The following is a 10128-nucleotide window of genomic DNA, read 5'->3' as shown; positions in this document are numbered from 1 at the left end:
GCACTCCTAGATCGTATCCTGGAGAACACCTCCTTCACAGAACCCCTCCCAGTAGTACAACCCTCAAGCCAGGAGGAAGTTTCGGTAGCCGAACCCATGCGCTCTTAAGTAACCCGTAATGAATCACCGGCCGAACCTTCCCCTGAACCAGAAGACCCGGAGGAGGAAGAAATTCTGCCTCCGGAATTCCCGTTTAACATTAAGGAGGATATATTTTATGACTTTGGCAACACCACATTATATCCCGTCCAAAAAAGGCCTCCAGTCCCTTTAGACCCTATAAGAAGTCTCGATAAGGCTTCCCTTAAAGAGACCGTGAAAAGGGTAGCTGCTATCATGAATAGCGAATGGATACAAAAAGGGGAGACTTCATCTAAAATAATTCAATTTCATGCCCCTTCCTTGACCATTCCATACTTCATAAAAGGGGCTGCAGTCACAGCCTTTTATAATCCCATAGTTGGAGTGAACATCATTTCTGCCTCTTTCACTTCCGATTACTCGGGTGAAAGACATGTTACTCCAACCACGAAATCCCTTAGAACTGAACCGCACTCCATTATAAAAGGGATTGGGATTATGCAAGATGTGCCAGTCTGGCACATGAAAACGGAGATTGCTCTAGATTTTCAGATCTTCGAAGTCCAAGACTTTGACATCTTGATAGGGCATCCCGTAGAAAAAATTTTCCTAGATGTTTCTGCTCTAGGAAGGTTAGACGTGTCTCTTGGGGGAAAAGCTTACTCCTTGCCTATCGACCCAATCAAGGTTTTCACGGCTGACTCTGTTCCCCAAGAAGAACCAATTGAGGAAGTGTTGGCAGTCATGCCAGAAGACGACTCTAAGCCCTCCTTAGAACGAGATGCTGAACTCTTCATCCAAGAAGAGGACGACTTAGAGGAAAAACTCGAACTGCCCATCCACGAGAAGCCAACACGACCTCCGATAGAGCTAAAAGTCCTTCCCGATGGCCTTCGCTATGCTTTCCTCAATGGTGACACACAAACTCCCGTTATCATTAGTAGTCACCTTTCTGACGAGGAAACGGCTGAACTGTTAGTCGTGTTAGAAAAGCATAGATCCGTATTTGGCTATTCACTCGAGGACTTGAAAGGAATCAGTCCGACCCTTTGCACTCATCGTATCCCTATCGACTCTACATGCACACCTTCTAGGGAGCCTCAGCGTAGGCTAAACAATACGATGAGAGATGTCGTTAAGAAAGAGGTCCTTAAGCTCTTGCACGCCAGGATCGTTCATCCCATGCCACATAGCGAGTGGGTAAGCCCGGTACAAGTTGTGCCAAAGAAGGGAGGTATGACTATCGTTGAGAACAGCAAGAACGAACTTATTCCTCAACGACCTGTCACGGGGTGGAGGATTTGCTTAGACTATCGCGGTTGGCTAAGCATTCTTTCTTCTGTTTCCTTGATGGGTATTTTGGTTATCACCAAATTCCCATCCACCCTGATGATCAAAGCAAGACCACGTTTACTTGCCCATACGGAACCTATGCCTATCACAGGATGTCTTTTCGGCTCTATAACGCTCCCACTTCATTCCAGCGGTGCATGATATCTATCTTTTCAGACATGATCGAATAAATCATGGAAGTCTTCATGGATGATTTCTCCGTCTATGGAAAAACTTTTGATCATTGTCTAGAAAATTTAGACAGGGTCTTGCAACAATGCCAAGAAAAGGACCTAGTGCTGAATTGGGAAAAATGTCATTTCATGGTCCGCGAAGGCATCGTCCTTGGACACCTTGTGTCCGAAAGGGGGATTGAGGTGGACAAAGCCAAAATTGATGTCATAGAACGTCTTCCACCTCCAGTAAACGTCAAAGGGATCCGTAGGTTCTTGGGTCATGCGGGGTTCTATCGCCGATTCATCAAAGACTTCTCTCAGATTGCTAGACCCCTTACAAACCTTTTAGCTAAGGATGTGCCCTTTGAGTTCACAGATGAGTGCCTTATAGCCATCGAAATCCTGAAAAGGGCACTCATCTCGGGTCCAATCATTCAACCCCCAGATTGGAGCCTTCCGTTCGAAATAATGTGTGATGCTAGCGACTATGCCGTTGGTGCGGTCTTGGGCCAAACCAAGGATAAGAAACATCATGCAATTGCCTATGCTAGCAAAACTCTGACAGGAGCCCAATTAAATTATGCCACCACTGAAAAAGAGCTCCTCGCAGTTGTTTTCGCTATTGATAAGTTTAGATCTTACTTGGTTGGAGCAAAGGTTATTGTTTATACTGACTAAGCAGCTTTGAAATATTTGCTCACCAAGAAAGATGCTAAACCCCCTTTGATTCGGTGGATTCTCTTACTCCAAGAATTTGACCTTGAAATAAAAGATAAAAAGGGAGTAGAGAATACTGTAGCCGATCATTTGTCACGTATGCAAGTTACTAACCTGCAGGAGCCACCAATCAATGACTTCCTACGCGACGACATGTTACTCAAGGTGACGGACTCAAACCCCTGGTACGCAAACATTGTGAATTTCATGGTTGTTGGTTATGTACCACCTGGGGAAAACAAGAAAAAGCTGATCTTCGAGAGCAGACGTCACCTTTGGGATCCACCGTACCTATACATGGTGTGTACGGATGGATTGTTGAGGAGATGTGTCCCTACAGCAGAAGGGGTACAGATCATAGAGAAATGCCATATTGCAGCGTATGGAGGCCACTTTGGAGCTTTTAGAACAAAAGTAAAAATCTAGCAAAGTGGTTTCTTCTGGCCCACAATGTATGGAGACACCAGAGAGTTCATTCGAAAGTGCCGAAGATGCCAGCTGCAGGGAGGCATCACTGCTCGCAATGCAATGCCCCTCACATACAATCTCCAAGTTGAACTGTTCGATATCTGCGGTATTGACTTCATGGGACCATTCCAAAAGTCCCATGATTGCGAGTACATCCTGGTCGCTGTGGACTACGTCTCCAAGTGGTTGGAAGCGTTACCCTGCCGAGCTGCAGACGCCAAGCATGCGAGGAAGATGTTTCATGAAATCGTCTTCCCTCGTTTCGGAACACCAAGGATGGTTATAAGTGACGGGGGGTCCCATTTCATCAATAAGACCTTCCGCCGTTTCCTAAAAGAACTTGGCGCAAGACACAACATTGCTACACCATACCATCCTCAGACCAGTGGATAGGAAGAAACTTCTAACAAAAAAATCTAGAATATTTTGCAGAAGATGGTGAATGAGATGGGTAAATGATGGAAGAATATGCTGCCTGATGCACTCTGGGCATACAGAACAACATACAAGACCCCCATCGGCATGTCACCATGTCAGCTGGTCTATGGGAAGACATGTCACCTCCTAGTCGAGCTTGAGCATAGGGCCCACTGGGCCATTAAAAAATGGAACATGGATTACAAGCTTGCCGGGAGAAATAGACAAATGCAGCTGGCAGAGTTGAAGGAATGGAGAGAAAAGGCATATCATAGTGCCAAAATATACAAGGGCCGCACCAAAAGATGGCATGATAAGAGGATCAAGCCCAAGAAATTCAAGCCAAGCGACAAGGTACTAATGTTCAATTCTAGGGTAAAACTCTTCGGAGAAGGAAAACATCGCAGCAAGTGGAAGGGCCCGTGCACCGTCATCGACACATCTTCCCACGGAGTGATCACACTCCAAGATAATGACGGTGAGTACTTCACGGTAAATGGCCACCGCCTTAAACTTTTTTATGAACCTTTCCATCCTGGTGAAATTTTTGATGAAATCAAGTTAGTGGATTTTGATTCCACACATCTTCTCCTTAGAGATGAAGCCCATGCACCCCTTGATCACCTAGCCCATAACCTTAGGAGCCCACACGAAGAAACTGAGGCCCAGACGAGCCCAGAGGGGGCGGCCGAACCTAGGGGTCGGCCGGCCCCACCTCGTGGCCGTTGGGGCTGGGCCTTTGAATTCAAACTCCCCAACGTCCCTCTTCATGTTTCCTTGTGTGGAGACGCTAAACTTCGCAAGGTTTGGCACCATTTTGATCCTCTCCTTCTTCTCATTCATCCAAAGCCCGAGAATTTCACTCTTCCTCATCCTCCTCTCACTTGCAAAACATCCAATCCATGGCCGGCAAGTCCATCATCCCGTTCGTTGGGTCCGAGTCCACCTTCGGACTCAACGGCGAGCCGTCTCCAGCCAATTTAGCTCTAGCAAGCCCAGTAGTGGAAGAGGAGGCAATGCACATTGCCATGACGCCCCTTGCGATCATGCCGGCATCTGGGAGGAAGATGGCGCCAAGGGGCGCCGAGGAGGGGGCGGCCGACCCCCTGGTTCGGCCGAACCTGGGAGGAGGTCCCTCGACCTCCCCTTCGGCATGACGCACCGCCATGAAGACCACTACCCATAGGGGCAGGGGAGGCCGCCCTGGCGCTACACAGAGGCCAACGACGGGCGAACTTTGCCCAAATTATGTCGCTGTCCACCTCTTCGATGATCTGATGCCTCCGATGCCCATTGAGGAAGGGATGCAGCATGCCTACACTGTAAACAATAAAAGCGGCGCCGTAGTTAGCCATCATTACACCACCACTCTCACCCCCGTTAGCGACAATGCTCCAAATCGCTTTAGGGTCGTAGGAGTCCGGACTCCCGGAGGGGGGTACAGTAAAGGTCTCTTTCCCGCGCTCTCCCCCAAGGAGAAGGGAGAGGCCGAATCCATTGCGTCCACCCCCAAAAGGGTGACGAGTCACCTAACTCCTCGTCCCATCACATGTCCTGGGGGGCAGTACGAGAGTAAGGATGAGAAAGTCCTAAAGGGGCCTAAGGTCGTCCAGCTTCTGAAGACTATAGTTGTGTTAAAGAAAGAAAACCAGAAGCAGGGCGACCAATTGGCGAAGATGTCCTTAGAGCTTAAGTCGGTCATGGACGACCTTGATACGCTCCGCCGTGGCCTTTGCTCCAGGATCTCACGCCTGGAGAAAGGCAAGGACCTCGCTTAGGTGTGCACTCCCACCAAGCGATAGGGTGCATTTGCTTTTCATGTTTAGTTCTCAAGTTCATTTTTGCAACCTGTAATAAGCACCCTTTTTTATTTCAATATAATAAAATTTGAACTCCCCGGATTTCAACCTGCAGAGTTCCTTTTTGTGCCATATTTTGTCTTGAGTATTTCTACAGGCACAGAAACAAGTGTGGGGGAAACACACCCCACAAAATTGCGACACAAAACCGACACGACCAGCACACGAAAGAGGAGGACGAGAGGGCCCACCGCAGGGGCGGCAGAACCCAGGGGTCGGCCGGCCCCTTGTGGGGCCCACTCGGCTCCATCCAGCTCCAGATCGTTGGTTTGCGTCCCAAATTCCTTAAAGCTCCCTGTATTCATTTAAATACAATAAATTTCTTTGCAGAAAAATTAAAAACTCCTTATGCTTCCAAAGATTAAAACCTTGCATGCATTTTATTCTTAGCTCTCTTTTTAACCTTGTGAATAAATTCCTATAGGGACCCCATGCTTTCTAAATAATTGATCAATGAGATATGACTTGGTTTGATGGCACCATGCTCTTCCTTGCAAAAGCACTTGTTTTTTTCAAAAAATTAAAATAAATATAGCTTGACTCCTCAATTTATCATGAATTCCTACCAAAGCCAAATACAAATTTTCATGCCCAACATTCAAATGTTGTTTACCTTTGCTTTGAGCATTGTCAAATTCTTCGACCCTTGTTAGAAACTTGTCATGCTCTCTTGATCAAGATCACGTACACATGCTATACTCTCACACTGGGAGATAGTTGGCACACCCATCACTCCACAAAATAAGAACTCTATGACCGTTGCTCTCCAAAAGCAATTTGGGCTATGCAAAAAGAAAATAAAAGATGTCTACCCAAAAAAGGTAGACCACATGCTCAAGGAGTATGCCAAAAAAAAGATAGAGAAGAGAAAAGATGCATACCCAAAGAAGGTATGCCACATGCTTGCAAAGGCATGTAAAAAAAAGAGCCCACAGTTGATAACCAGGGAGAAAGAGTCATGCAAAAGAGTTCATCCATGAATCATCAGAAATATTCCACACACTTGCACATCTTGATCAGACTGTATGACTCGTTTCTGCTCGGATCTTGTTTTTGACTTAGCAATACAAGAAAAGCAAACATGCCTCTCCACTCCTATCCTGAGCCCCATATAAGCCTGAATAGATGGTAGGAGAAGGACGGCAACATCTTTGCCCTGGTGAGGATATAAAACAAAAAGAGTGATTCAAAGAGTAATTTGAGGAGCAAGACTATCTTCTTTTCATAATAAAAACTCTAAGTGCTAAGTAGGAAGAGCCAGGAGCCTGAATCCGGAGTCGTTCCATTGTTCAATCACCCAAGACTGCATGGTAGCCAGACAAAATTTCACAAAGGTGAGAAGAAGCTTGGAATAACTTGTGCGCAGGTTGAATTCAAGGAGTGGCATCCACTTTAGTCCTTCAAACTTCACTCGAGGATGAGCAAAGGGCTAAGTGTGGGGGTGTTGTTGACGGTCCTTCAGTGTCGTTTTCGACCATCAACTCCTGCAGCTTTTTACCAGAAATAATCACCAAACTTAGATATAGGACTTATGACTAATCATTTCCACGAGTTTTGATGAATTGTCATCTGCAGGCACCCACATCCGTAAAAGGGAGAAAACACAAGTGAACATGAGGAAGAATGCACAAAAAGATCAACACTGAGACATGTCACTTACAAAGAGGGCCCCATAAGTCAGAGCAAACTGGGGAACCAAGGCAAATGCACCACGGGATCTCGACAAGTGCCCACATGTTAGACTCCCCGAGGAAGATAAGGATGAGCTACTGCCAGGTGGGGTCGGCCGAACCTGGCCAGCAGCTCGTCTAGGTGCACTTCGACGTGGCGTGCCCCTTACTCCTCCTGATCACCTTCCATATATGCTTTTCTCAGGAACCGACCCTGAAGACTATAAAAGGGGCCTCCCTGCACATCTCACACACACACCATTCCATATGTGAAGGAGAAGAGTAGAGAGGCTCCACCTCTTTGTATCATTAGCCTAGGGAGTGTGTGAGGAAGGAGTGCGGAGAAGAGCCAGACTTGTTGGCGTCTCTTCGACTTTGTACCTCTACGAATATGGTACATTTGGAGTACATATCCGGGTTCTTCTATTCGGTGAGTTCTAGTAAAGTTATTCTTTTGTTCTCATTCGTTTGCGGGTTCATCGTCAGTTCTCGTAGTGGATACTCTAGAAGAGGGCCCCTGATAAAGATGGAATAACCCTGCGCGACTCTAGAGTAGTAGTCGAAGGCATAGGCATGGTGTCTGGGCCTTAGATTACCTTTGTTTGTCTCGAGCTCAGCTAGTATTGTGGGGTAGACGGCAGGTGGTGACATCCCTGTCCATCCGCTACGGAGACAGTCTGTGTGGTTAGTGCACTCCCCCCCCCCCGCCTGGGTTCAACTAGAGCGATACTGGAGGTCCCTGGCAGACCACGGTCAGACCGGTGCATGAAGTGAACGAGTGGAAACAATAGTATACCTTCCCTTGAACCCATCCTTAGATCAGAACCACACTACCCTAAGGTCTCTCTATCTCTTATCTTCTTCGGGGTAATCTAGTTAGAAGACAGTTACACACCCATTCCTTGTGGAAAATACGATACCCTAAATACTCCCGGGTGAAGTGCTACAACGGTATTTCCGTGCGCTTGCGGACTTCTCTGTAAGAGTTATGAAATACCAACACTAATCCTGCTCATGCGATCCCTCTCCAAATCCAAATCCAGCCTTTAGCATTGTGGTAATAAGAATCTCAGTAACAATGTACCACAGTTTTTGGGATAGACTTCTTGTGGGAGCGAATATTCTAGAATTTAATAGCGTTATGCTTTCATAGGTAGATGACGTTCCCGTTGTTGACGGTCCTTAAGTCAGAAATAAAGCCGTAAACTCCTGCATCTTTTCTTAACATTCAAACCACCAAAAGTAGTTATAGGGCTTATTGCTAACCATTTCCACAAGTTTTGGTGATTCTTGGATTGCAGGCACCCATACACGAAATAAGACAAAAACATATACAAGACGCAACACAAATATTGTGGGTTGATTCTAGATTACCTTTTGGTGATTCTAGATTACATTTGTTTGCCTCGTGCTCCACAGAAACCCTTCTGGCATTGGAATCCTCAAGCCATGAGGAAGTTCCATTGGTTGATTCTACACTCCCAGGACCAATTCCCATAGAACCAACCATCGACCCTTCCCCTAAACCAGAAACAATGGAGGAAGAAGAAATTCAACCTCCAGAGTTTCCTTTCAACATCGAGGAGGACGTTTTTCAAAATTTCGAAAACACGTCGATGTATCCCCCTGAGAAAAGACCTCCAGTTCCCAAGGACCCAATAACTCCTCCAGATAAAGCTTCTTTACAGGAGGCAGTCAAAAGGGTAACTGCTGTCATGAACAGTGAATGGAAACATGAAGGGGAAATGTCACTCGAAGCAATTAGAATTGAAACCCCTTTGTATACTCTTCCCTGTTTCATCCAAGGGACTGCTGTCTCAGTTCTCTATAGCCCCACGGTCGGAGCAAACATCATGTCTGTATCTTTTGCGCTTAGCCATCTAAGCGACAGACCATTGCTCCCAACCTCAAGTTCCCTATGGATTGAACCACGCTCCACCATTGAAGGGATCGGAATCTTGCATGACATACCAGTTTGGTATGACAATGTCGAGATCGCCCTAGATTTTTATATTTTTGAAGTCCAAGACTTTGATGTTTTAATTGGGCATCCCGTCGTGAAGATGTTCCATAACATCTCTTCTTTAGGAACACTCGACGTAACTCTTGGAGATAAGGCCATTAGCTTACCAAACCTTCGATCAAAAGATTCCGTGGCCGAACCTATACTCCAAGAAGAATCGATTGACGAGGTAGAAGCTGTCCTTCCTGTCGAAACCCCTGAGTCTTCTTTAGAAGAAGATGCTGAACTCTTCACTCAAGAAGAAGACGACCAGGGAGAAATCTTTGAGTTGCCCACTCATGAGCAACCCCCTCGTCAACCCATAGAACTAAAGCCTCTTCCTTCTGGTCTCCGCTATGCCTTTCTAAATGGCGACACTGAAACTCCTATCATTATTAGCGACAAGCTATCCGACGAGGAAACAACCAAACTAATCGCCATTTTAGAGAAGCATAGGGCCATGTTTGGCTACTCACTTCAAGACCTAAAGGGAATCAGCCCTACCCTCTGCACACATCGCATTCCTATAGACCCTTCCAAAACACCCTCTAGGGAGCCTCAGTGTAGGCTCAACAATGCAATGTGAGAAGTTGTCAAGAAAGAGGTCTTGAAACTCTTGCATGCCGGGATAATCTATCCCGTGCCACACAGTGAGTGGGTCAGCCCCGTGCAAGTTGTGCCCAAAAAGGGAGGCATGACGGTCGTTGAAAACAATAAAAATGAGCTTATTCCTCAATGAACCGTCACGGGATGGCGGATGTGTATAGATTATCGAAAACTCAATGCAGCCACAAAGAAGGATCACTTCCCGCTTCCGTTCATCGACGAAATGTTAGAATGGCTAGCCAAGCACTCCTTCTGTTTCCTCGATGGGTCTTCGGGTTATCATCAAATCCCCATCCATCAAGACGACCAAAGTAAGACCACGTTCACATGCCCATACGGAACTTATGCCTACCGTAGGATGTCATTTGGGCTATGTAACGCTCCTGCATCGTTTCAACATTGCATGATGTCTATCTTTTCAGACATGATCAAAGAAATCATGGAAGTTTTTATGGACGATTTCTCCGTCTATGCAAAAACTTTCAATCATTGTCTTGAAAATTTTGACAGAGTCTTACAAAGATGTCAAGAAAAGGACCTAGTGCTAAACTGGGAAAAATGCCATTTCATGGTCCGAGAAGGCATCGTCCTCAAACAATTGGTGTCCGAGAGGGGAATTGAGGTGGACAAAGCTAGAATAGAGGTCATAGAACAACTTCCACCTCCAGTAAACATCAAGGGTATCCGCAGCTTTTTAGGTCACGCAGGGTTCTATAGATAGTTTATCAAGGACTTCTCGCAGATTGCTAGAACCCTTACAAGCCTGTTGGCTAAGGACGCACCCTTTGAATTCACTGCCG

This window comes from Panicum virgatum, chromosome 7K (assembly GCF_016808335.1).
Source record: "Panicum virgatum strain AP13 chromosome 7K, P.virgatum_v5, whole genome shotgun sequence".
Taxonomy (NCBI): Eukaryota; Viridiplantae; Streptophyta; class Magnoliopsida; order Poales; family Poaceae; genus Panicum; species Panicum virgatum.
The sequence above is the reverse complement of the archived record's forward strand: the minus strand, read 5'-3'. Positions refer to the sequence as shown.